Genomic DNA, 10,303 nt, shown 5'->3' with positions numbered 1-10,303 from the left:
AAACTCAGAGGGGGGAAGATTTCATCTCCTGACAGTCAAAACAGGGCAAGTTTTAGAAATAAAGGACAATTCAGTTGTTTTAGGGCATTAAGCAACCCTCTGACTGCTATAGACAGGCCTAGCCTTAGAGTTGATGGCCTCAGCCTGACCAGTTTGGATCCCTGTCCTCAAGGCCCTTAAAAACCCACAGCTTAACCTCCACTCCCAGAGTGTTCCTCAAACTTGACTGGACCTCAGAATCACATGGGGAGCTTGTTTTATATGCAGATTCCTGGTCCCTCACCACCACTCCCACTCACTAGGTCTGGGGTAAAATTCAGGAATCTGCATTTTTAACAAGCATTCCAAGTGATGTTGAGGATGCGACTCCTTTAACCACACTTAAAAAAAAATATTGGCTGGGCACAGTGGCTCATGCCTGTAATCCCAGCACTTTGGGAGACCAAGGCGGCTGGATCACCTGACGTCAGGAGTTCGAGACCAGCCAGACCAACATGGTGAAATCCTGTCTCCACTAAAAATATAAAAATCAGCCGGGCATAATGATGCATGCTTGTAATCCCAGCTACTAGGGAGGCTGAGGCGCAAGAATCATTTGAACCTGGTAGGTAGAGGTTGCAGTGAGCTAAGATCGTGTCACTGCACTCCAGCCTGGGCAACAGAACGAGACTCTGTCTCAAAAATAAATAAATAAATAATAAATAAACTAAAAAATAATAAAAAAAATTGATTCCAGATTCCACACTACCGGCATTGGAACAAATCTGGGTCTGCAACCCTTGCAAGTAGCTCAGCACACAGTGAACCTTGGTTTCAGTCACTCTTTGCTTTCTGGGAAGAACTGAGACCTTGCCAGCACTTTTCACAGGTTGCTCTGAGTAGATCCTGCACATCTTGGAACACAGGAGAGGTCCCTGCTGTGTAAAATTTAATATTGAAGGAAATTCAGACTACAGTTTCTGCTGAGTCAAGAATGAACCACACCAAGTCCACTAGGGAGTAGGGCAATTACCACTACCCTCCCTCTCCCACCCTCACAAGTCACTCTAGGGACATCTTTTTCCCTTGGAGTCAATGAAGTTGGCTCTTTCCTGCCTGTGGCAGCTTCATAATGTCTATATAAATGGGGTTTGGGTTGTGGGGAACCCTTTGGTTGAAGGGGGAGGAGATAGAGATTTTGCTTTGAGGCTGTGTTGGCAAAGCAAGCAAAGGTTTTTACTCAGCACGATGTTTTCTAAAGCTGTTTTTGTTTATGCTTAACATTAAAACTTCACTTGTACATGTTAAAGAGTGGGGAGGGAAAAGTCAATGGAAATAATGAGGAACTAAGGACACTTCCCCAGCTAACCTCTGCCATTGCCTCAGCCTACAACCATGACTCTGGCTGAAAATAATGCCAACTATCTGAGGGCTGTGAGACTAGAACTAGGTCTTATTCTCTCCTATCTGGCCTACACAGCTTATCTCCTTCCTAAGCCATCTTTCAGAGATATGTCAATTAGGAACAAAAACAGAAACTCTTGAATTGGAACTTGTCCATGCTCCTCTTTCCTTTTCTTTTTCTTTTTCTTTTTTGTTTGTTTGTTTGTTTGTTTTTGTTTTTGAAACTGAGTCTCTCTCTGTCACCCAGGCTGGAGTGCAGTGGCACGATCTTGGCTCACTGCAAGCTCCGCCTCCCGGGTTCACGCCATTCTCCTGCCTCAGCCTCCCGAGTAGCTGGGACTACAGGTGCCCATCACCACGCCCGGCTAATTTTTTGTATTTTTAGTAGAGATGGGGTTTCCCCGTGTTAGCCAGGATGGTCTCGATCTCCTGACCTCGTGATCTGCCTGCCTTGGCCTCCCAAAGTGCTGGGATTACAGGTGTGAGCCACCGTGCCCAGCCCCATGTTCCCTTTTCTATCGTTCCTCAATTTCCTGTGGCTCAGAAGATGAGATTGAACACACAGAATGGGGGAAATTTTCCCCACTGGCCCCAGCACTCACTAGTGCCTGGAATTCTCACACAAGTCTGATTTCTTCCTAACACATGACTCCAAGAATCCCTAGGTAATTATAAATAGCTCTGATGGGGTGAACTCATAGTATCAGTCACTAAAACTGCAGTGTGAATGTGCTAGCCATGCCTTTTCCATTGGGATAAAAAGGGTCTACGAATCCAGAGACATGCAATTATGCCACACTTTCATGGAATGTATCTACTCCACCAAAGTTAGCTGTAAAATGACTTCTGCTTCTTCATTAATTGTCCTCCCTCCCTCTCTTCCTTCCTTCCCTCCTCCCTTCCTTCCTTCCTTCTTTTTTTCTTCCCTCCCTCCCTCTCTCCCTTCTTCCTTCTTTCCTCCCTCCTTCCCTCCTTCCTTCTCTCCCTCTGTCCCTCCAGTCTTCCAGTCCTCCCTCCCTCTCCTTCCTCACTTCTTCCCCGTTTTTGTAGATGTCCTTTAGCAAGTTGAGTAATTTCCCCTCTATTCCTAGTTTTCTGGGAGTCTTTATCGTGAATGGTCATTGGATTTTGTCAAATCCTTTTTCTGCATTTATTAATATGATCATATAATTTTCCTTCTTTTGCTTGTTGATGTGATGGATTACACTAATTGATTCTTGAATGTTAAACCAGGCTTGTATACCTGGAATAAATTCCACTTGTTCATAGCTTATTATTTTTATACATTGTTGGATTGGATATGCTAATATTTTATTGAGAATTTTTGCATCTATGTTCATGAGAAATGTTGGTCTATAGTTTTCCTTTCTTGTAATGTCTCTGTATGGATTTAATATTAGAGTAATGCTGGCCTTATAGAATGACTTAGGAATTTTCTTCTGCTTCTATTTTCCAGAATAGATTGTTGAGAATTGGTATCTTTTCATCCTAAAGTGTTTGGTAGAATTTGCCAGTGAACCCATCGGGTTCTAGTGCTTTCTGTTTTGGAAAGTTATTAATTATTGATTCTATTTCTTTAACAGATATAGACCTATTCAGATTACCTATTTTTCCCTGTGTAAGGAAAAATGTAGATGTGTCTTTGAAGAAATTGGTCCATTTCGCCTAAGTTATCAAATTCGTGGGCATAGAGTTGTTGAGAATATTCCTTTATTTTCTTTGTTATGTCTATGGGATCCCTTCTACTTTTTACCCATTTGCTCAAGAAGTATATATTCAGTACTTACTATTAAAAACATTAGTTCAGCATATATTTATTAAATGGCTATTATGTGCCAAGTATTGTGCTAGGGCTGGGGATAGCATGACATTGATGTCTTGTAACTTACTTTCTTGTAAAGAAGATCAAAATCGAATGAATAATAGACATATCAAACAATTGTAATTGTGACTAGTGCCAAAGAAGGAATTAAACAAGACTGGAGAGAATTTCTTTAGCAAGTGTGGGCAGGGAAAGCCTCTCTAAAGGAGGTGACATTTTAGCTGAGAACTAAAAACTGAGAAGGATCTAGCCTTGAGAAAAGCCTAGGAAAGGGTATTCCAGGCAGAGGAAACCACACGTGCAAAGAAAGACACTCCAGAAAAGGAAGAGATCAGCATGTAGGAGGGAATGAAATAAATTCAATGTGTCAGGAGCATAGAAAGCAAGGTAGACCGGAAAGGTCTAAGAGGTGGGCAGAGGCCAGATCCTGTAGAACCTTATAAGCCATGGTAAGGAGTTTGGATTTTATTCTAAGTGGAATGAAGAGCTTTTGAAGGGTTTTAGGCAGGAGAGTGACATGATCTAATTTACATTTCTAAAAGATTGCTCTGTGATCTTTCCTCACTGCTATGGGGGAAAATAGGAGCAAAAGTGATGTCACAGAAATCAGGAGTTATTGCAGTAATCTAAGCAGGCAGAGTTGGGTGTCCTGGATTTGGGCAGGGGGACAGTGACAGTCAAGATAGAGAGAAGGAAAAATGAATAGATGGGAATTTGTTTTACCTGGCACTGGACTGGGCATTTACAAACTGCATGAATTGGGCAATCTCACTGCCTCCACCAGCCACTGGAGGGTGCCTTTCTCTACCTTCAGTTTGAGAGTTTCTTCCTTAAGAACCAGGGGCCTCAAAGTCACCCCACTGGTTCCACACTTTACTCCAATAAGCTCTGGGAGTGACTCTTACAGATCCCTGGGCCTATCAGTGACATATGTTCAGGGGATCACTGGTTCCATTCCAAACAGGTGTTTCTACATTCTGGGCACATCCCAAGCAGTGCATACTCTGAGGATCATTGTTCTCATCTCTCTCGGGTGGGTGACATTTAGAATGATTATTGTTCAGCAGCACTCAGGCTTCTACTAAATGGTATGACAGAAGGAAGAACTTTGACTATCATGGTGATTAGACAGTGGAATGGATTGTCAGAGGAGGTTATGAAGGTTCCTTCAGCCAGACAAGCTGCTGAAATATGAAGACATTATGTATCAATGTGAGCAACATCTTTATATTCTAAAGGTGGGTAGAGAAAGCAATTCAAGTGACAAGAGGAGTAAGGTGGAAGAACGCTGACGATGCTAGGTCATGGGTGGCTGCCAAACAACACGTGCCAGGACTCACAGGCAGGCTGGGCCAGCAGGTGAATAGGGAAGCTAGAACGAATGACCAGAGAGCTAGTTACAGTGAGTTATGAGGGGGAAACTGAGTTCTGAATCCAGGGTATAAAGCTAAACTGGAGGACACAGACATGGTCTGGAGTCTGAAAAGATAGGCAAGAGTAAGGCTGCAGAGGTCCAAGCCAGGCAGAAGGCAGTGTCAGGAGAAACCTATTCTAATAGTAGTGTTGGTCCCTGGCTGGGCTTCAAGCCAGGAGGGAAATAGGTGGAGAGAAAATCAGAGTGGGAAAAGTATCCCCTGAATCAGAACAGCTAGGTGCAGCCACATCATAGTCAGCCAGCATGTATCAGTGGAACCTAGAACCAGTACCAATCTGCTTTCTGCCCTGTTTTCCAACTTCCCGAGAGAGTCAGGGTCTCATAGATTTCTGTGACTTCAACACAGTGCTAGCCCTCTAGGGGACCAGGCATCACCGGGTAATTTACTACCCCTGTTCCTTGCATTTCTGTGGATAGTGGGTGTCCTTGTGAGCTGGGAAACAGGCTGAAAATAAAATCGAGTACACAACATAATCTCACAAAGTAATTTCTCTGTTTCTGCCCCTGCCTGCATTGGCCCTTCTTCAAAGCCTTCCACCAATCCAACTATTTCTGCAAGTCTCTCAGAGGTCTGTCCCGAAGGTTCATTAACAGAAACCTTTTGCCTCCCCAGTGGCTTCCAGCATTTCCTCTGTTCCTTCTCTAGCTCTCTGGGAGTGATAATCCTCTTCTAATGCCTATAACAAAGCCATCCACTCAATGAGGTGGCTGCTGCTGCCGCTGTTGCTGTCACAAGCTGCCTCCCACCCAACTGAAACTACTAAAGCCAATGTTTCTGATGTGGCTTTGTGTACTGAGCGTCCCACAGAGATTTTAGTGAAATAGTCCTTTAAATTGGTACTTATTCTTACAAAGCTCTCTCTATTTAGGACTTAGGTATGAGATCTGGGAGGTGGATCAGAAGATAAGCAGGATAGTGTTCTCTGGTAGGTATTGTTTTGTTTTATTTGTTTGTTTTTGGTCTTCCCAGCAGGCTTTCTCTCTCCCCTTCAGTTGATGATAGACTCTACTCCTGATCTGAAGGGTAAGCATGTGAAGCAGACCTGGACAAACACAGAGTATCCATTCTCCTAGCAACAGTGATTGGACCAAATTATAGGCACATTACCAAGGAAGGCCTATCAGAATTGTTCCCTGGGATAGATGAATGGACTCTGGGAGATAGAAATTCTCTTTGCTAAGCTGTGACTTATGGCAGCTGTGTTCCCTGCAATATGGAGAAGACCAGTCTACATCAAGAGAGTGAGACAAATGGAAAAAGAGATGCAGAGGCAAGCAGAAATAAAATACAGACACAGTTCTGACAATGTTGAATCCCTAGGCTTGGTTCCTTTGAGCGTTCCACTCTCCTTCCTAGCCTTTTGTACCAATATAGTGCCTTTTTTTTTCATAAGCTGGGTTGGATTCAGTTTCTGTTATTAATTATTTTTATTGTCCTGATTAATTACAACATGAGAGCTGTATGGGAAATTTTCTCTCTCCTTCAATCCTGAGGTTTAGGAAGACCCCCCTTATATGTCTATTCTTTCTTCCATTAGGATGTGTCTTTCCTGAGAGGCCCCTTAGGCTCCTAAACAAATAATTCCCTAGTGGACCTGCCTCCTAGACCCTCCATCCACATACACACAAGATGAATATGAATCTTTGGGAGAGTACAATTTAGGCTTCCATGTTGGGCCCTATTCATATATCATTTGTTCATTTAACAAATATTTGTTGAGTTCTTATGATGTGCCAAACACTGTTCTAGGAGCTGAGAATATAGAAATGAATAAAATAGGCAACATTTTTGTCTATACGAAGCTTGAAATAGATTGCAAACAAATAATTACATGTATAGTATAATCTCATGACTGTTATAAAAAAAATAGAGCAGGTAAATAAGATAAAAAGTAATGGGGTGGGGTTGCTGTTTTAGGCAGTATGGTCTAGGAAGGCCTTCTGCAGAGGGCACAGATCTGAATGAAGTGAGGATGTGAGTCATGTGTGTATTTGAGGAGAAAACATAGGCTAAAGCGACAGAGAGTGCAAAGGCCTAGAACTGCTTGACATGTCTGAAAAAGCAAGAAATGCCAGTAAAATGAGGTGAGCAAAGGAAGAATGGTGGGATACTAGGCCAGAGAGGTAGCCAAGGGCCAAATTGTGGAAGGCCTTGAAGGTTGGGCTCAGAACTTTGTATTTTTTTCTAACTGTGATGGAAAGCCATTAGAATGTTTTGATCTGGGGGTGGACAGGACCAGCTTTACCTTTTAAAAGCCTCCCTCTGGCTTCTGTGTAGAGAATGGACCATAGGGAATGAGTGGAAGCAGGAATACCACAGAGGAGACTACTACATTAGGTATTTTTTGGTGGTGTTGTTTGTTATTGGTTTTTTTTTTTTTTTTTTTTTTTTTTTTTTTTTAACAGAGTCTTACTCTGTCACCCATGCTGGAGTGCAGTGGCACGGTCTCAGTTCACTGCAACCTCTGCCTCCCAGGTTCAAGCGATTCTTGTGCCTCAGCCTCCCAAGTAGCTGGGATCACAGGAGCATGCTACCATGCCCAGGTAATTTTTGTATTTTTAGTAGAGACAGGGTTTTGCCATGTTGGCCTGGCTGTTCTCAAATTCCTGGCCTCAAGCAATCCTCCCACCTCGGCCTCCCAAAGTGCTGGGATTGCAGGCATGAGCCACTGCGCCCTGCTGAGAAACTACTGCATTAGTTTATGTGAGAGATGATGGTGGTGTCAACTAAGATGGGAGCAATGGAGGCAGTGAAAAGTATGCGGATTCAGTATATATTCTAAAGATAAAGCCAATTAAAGCTAACAGACTATGCTGGTGGATTGGACATGGAGTACGAGAGAGGGTCAAGGATGATTCCAAGTGTTTTGGCCTGAGCAACAAAGTGAATCAGGATGACAGCTATTGAGATGGGAAAGAATGGGAGAGGCACAGGATAGGGGACTGGGAACATCATGAATTTTGTGTGGAATCTGTTAAGTTTGAGATGCCTATTAGTCATCTAAGTTGAGATGTGAAGAGGTCAGGAAGAAAGAAATACATGTCAAACAAAGGAATGCAAAGTATTAGGACAAAAAGAACCCTGAGAAACAAGGAGTGTCCCAACCATCACCATGCAGAGCACATCACACTTCCACTAATTTGAAGAGAGAAATATATCTCTTTTCTCAGAATTTCCTCAACCAGGACCTGGCAAAAATTCAAACTATCACAATAAGAAGGGGGTTTGTTACTATAAATCGAGGTAGGCAAAGGGACAGAGATTCTATTAGCATAATAATCCAATGAAGGAATGCTAAGAGAATGTCAATATTGGTAGTGTGGAATACTATTAGCTGTCTCATAGATATCCCACTCTGAGGCTAGTCTTTAGTTAGGACCTCTTTTCCTGCCCCCACTCCCCCAGAACTGGAGGAGCTTCCCCCATGTACACTCCAATTCATTGGAACTGGATGGAACCAAATGAGTGACAGTGACTGATTACCCAAACTGGAGACTCACATCAGGAAAGGAGTTCCCCAAAGGCCATCGGGGAGGAGAAGTAGTAGTCAGGGGAGGCTTCTCCACTGTCTGCAAGAGGGAAGGATTGCTACCAATGGTCTTATGCCCCCTGAGTAACTAAGAATGAGTGGCATAATGGGCGGTCACTCAAAAATCTACATGTCCGCCCTTGCACAGTGGCTCATGCCTGTAATCCCAACACTTTGGGAGGCCGAGGCTGGTGGATCACTTGAGCTCAGAAGTTTGAGACCAGCCTGGGCAATATAGGGAGACCTCGTCTCAAAAAAACATTAAAAAGTAGCCAGGCGTAGTGGCCTGCGCCTGTAATCCCAGCTACTTGTGGGGCTGAGGTGGCAGGATCTCTTGAGCCCGGGAGGTTGAGGCTGCAGTGAGCTGTGATTGTTCCACTGCACTCCAGCCTGGGCGACAGAGGAAGACTCTGTCAAAAAAAAAAAAAAAAAAAAAAAATATATATATACACACACACACACACACATATATCTGGGAACTTTCCAGAATGCTCTGTGAGAGGCAGAGTTATGGTAGCTGCCGAGCTGCACACAGCTCTGAGCTCCTTACCACTCCCTCACACACCAGCCTCAGCCCACTCACCGGCAGAAGATGGTGAAAGAAACCACTTACTGTGATGTTTTGGGGATCAAACCCAATGCTACTAAGGAAGAATTGAAAAAGGCTTATAGGAAACTGGCCTTGAAGTACCATCCTGATAAGAATCCAAATGAAGGAGAGAAGTTTAAACAGATTTCTCAAGCATATGAAGTTCTCTCTGATGCAAAGAAAAGGGAATTATATGACAAAGGGGGAGAACAGACAATTAAAGAGAATGGAGCAGGTGGCGGTTTTGGCTCCCCCATGGACATCTTTGATATGTGTTTTTGGAGGAGGAGGAAGGATGCAGAGAGAAAGGAGAGGTAAAAATGTTGTACACCAGCTCTCAGTAACACTAGAAAACTTATATAATGGTGTAAAAAGAAAACTAGCTCTGCAAAAGAATGTGATTTGTGACAAATGAGAAGATAGAGGAGGTAAGAAAGGAGCAGTAGAGTACTGTCTCAATTGCTGAGGTACTGCAATGCAAATAAGAATTCATCAGATAGGACCTGGAAAGGTTCAGCAAATTCAGTCTGTGTGCGTGGAGTTCCAGGGCCATGGGGAGCAGATCAGTCCTAAAGATAAAAGCTGCAAGGGAAGGAAGATAGTACGAGAGAAGAAGATTCTAAAAGTTCATATTGACAAAGGCATGAAATATGGCCAGAAGATAACATTCCATGGTGAAGGAAACCAAGAATCAGGACTGGAGCCAGAAGATATTATCATTGTGTTAGATCTGAAGGACCTTGCTATTTTTACTAGATGAGGAGAAGACCCTTTCATGTGTATGAAAGGGTACAGCATACAGCTGGTTGAAGCACTGTGTGGCTTCCAGAAGCCAATATCTACTCTTGACAACTGAACCATAGTCATCACCTCTCATCCAGGTTAGATTGTCAAGCATGGAGATATCAAGTGTGTAATAAATGAAGGCATGCCAATTTATCGAAGACCATATGAAAAGGGACGCCTAATCATTGAATTCAAGGTAAACTTTCCTGAGAATGACTTTCTCTCTCCTGATAAACTGTCTTTGCTGGAAAAACTCCTACCTGAGAGGAAGGAAGTGGAAGAGACTGATGAGATGGATCGAGTAGAACTGGTGGACTTTGATCCAAATCAGGAAAGATGGCGCCATTACAATGGAGAAGCATATGAGGATGATGAACATCATCCCAGAGGTGGTGTTCAGTGTCAGACCTCTTAATGGGCCAGTGAATAGCACTCACTGGTGGCATTTTATGTGCAGTAGTAAATGAGTGAAGGACTATAATCATAATATGCTCACTACTTGCTCTTGTTTTGTTTAATATTCAACTATAGTAGTGCTTTAAAAAGTTAAATGAAGAATAAATTCAAATATAAAAGCTCTGACTTTACCCTTTATGTATGATGACTACGGTGTGCAAGATGAAGTTTAATACCTGTAAAAACTACTTTACAAAGAAGTTCCCATAGCATTTCTAGGCCAAACCTTGTAATTGACTTCAGCTATGTACGTGGACAAGCTTAGACTGAAATGCTAGGTATATGTATTGGCTTCAGTGTAT

The 10,303-nt window shown here is 43.0% G+C and overlaps 1 pseudogene; it reads left to right on the top strand.

The window, feature by feature from the left end:
* The first annotated feature begins 8,762 nt into the window (after nt 1-8,762).
* On the top strand, nt 8,763-9,968 carry LOC702088 (dnaJ homolog subfamily A member 1-like; annotated as a pseudogene).
* Nucleotides 9,969-10,303: the final 335 nt, after the last annotated feature.

This window comes from Macaca mulatta, chromosome X, assembly GCF_049350105.2.
Source record: "Macaca mulatta isolate MMU2019108-1 chromosome X, T2T-MMU8v2.0, whole genome shotgun sequence".
Taxonomy (NCBI): Eukaryota; Metazoa; Chordata; class Mammalia; order Primates; family Cercopithecidae; genus Macaca; species Macaca mulatta.
Note: the sequence above shows the minus strand (reverse complement) of the source record. Positions and strands in the feature narration are given on the sequence as shown.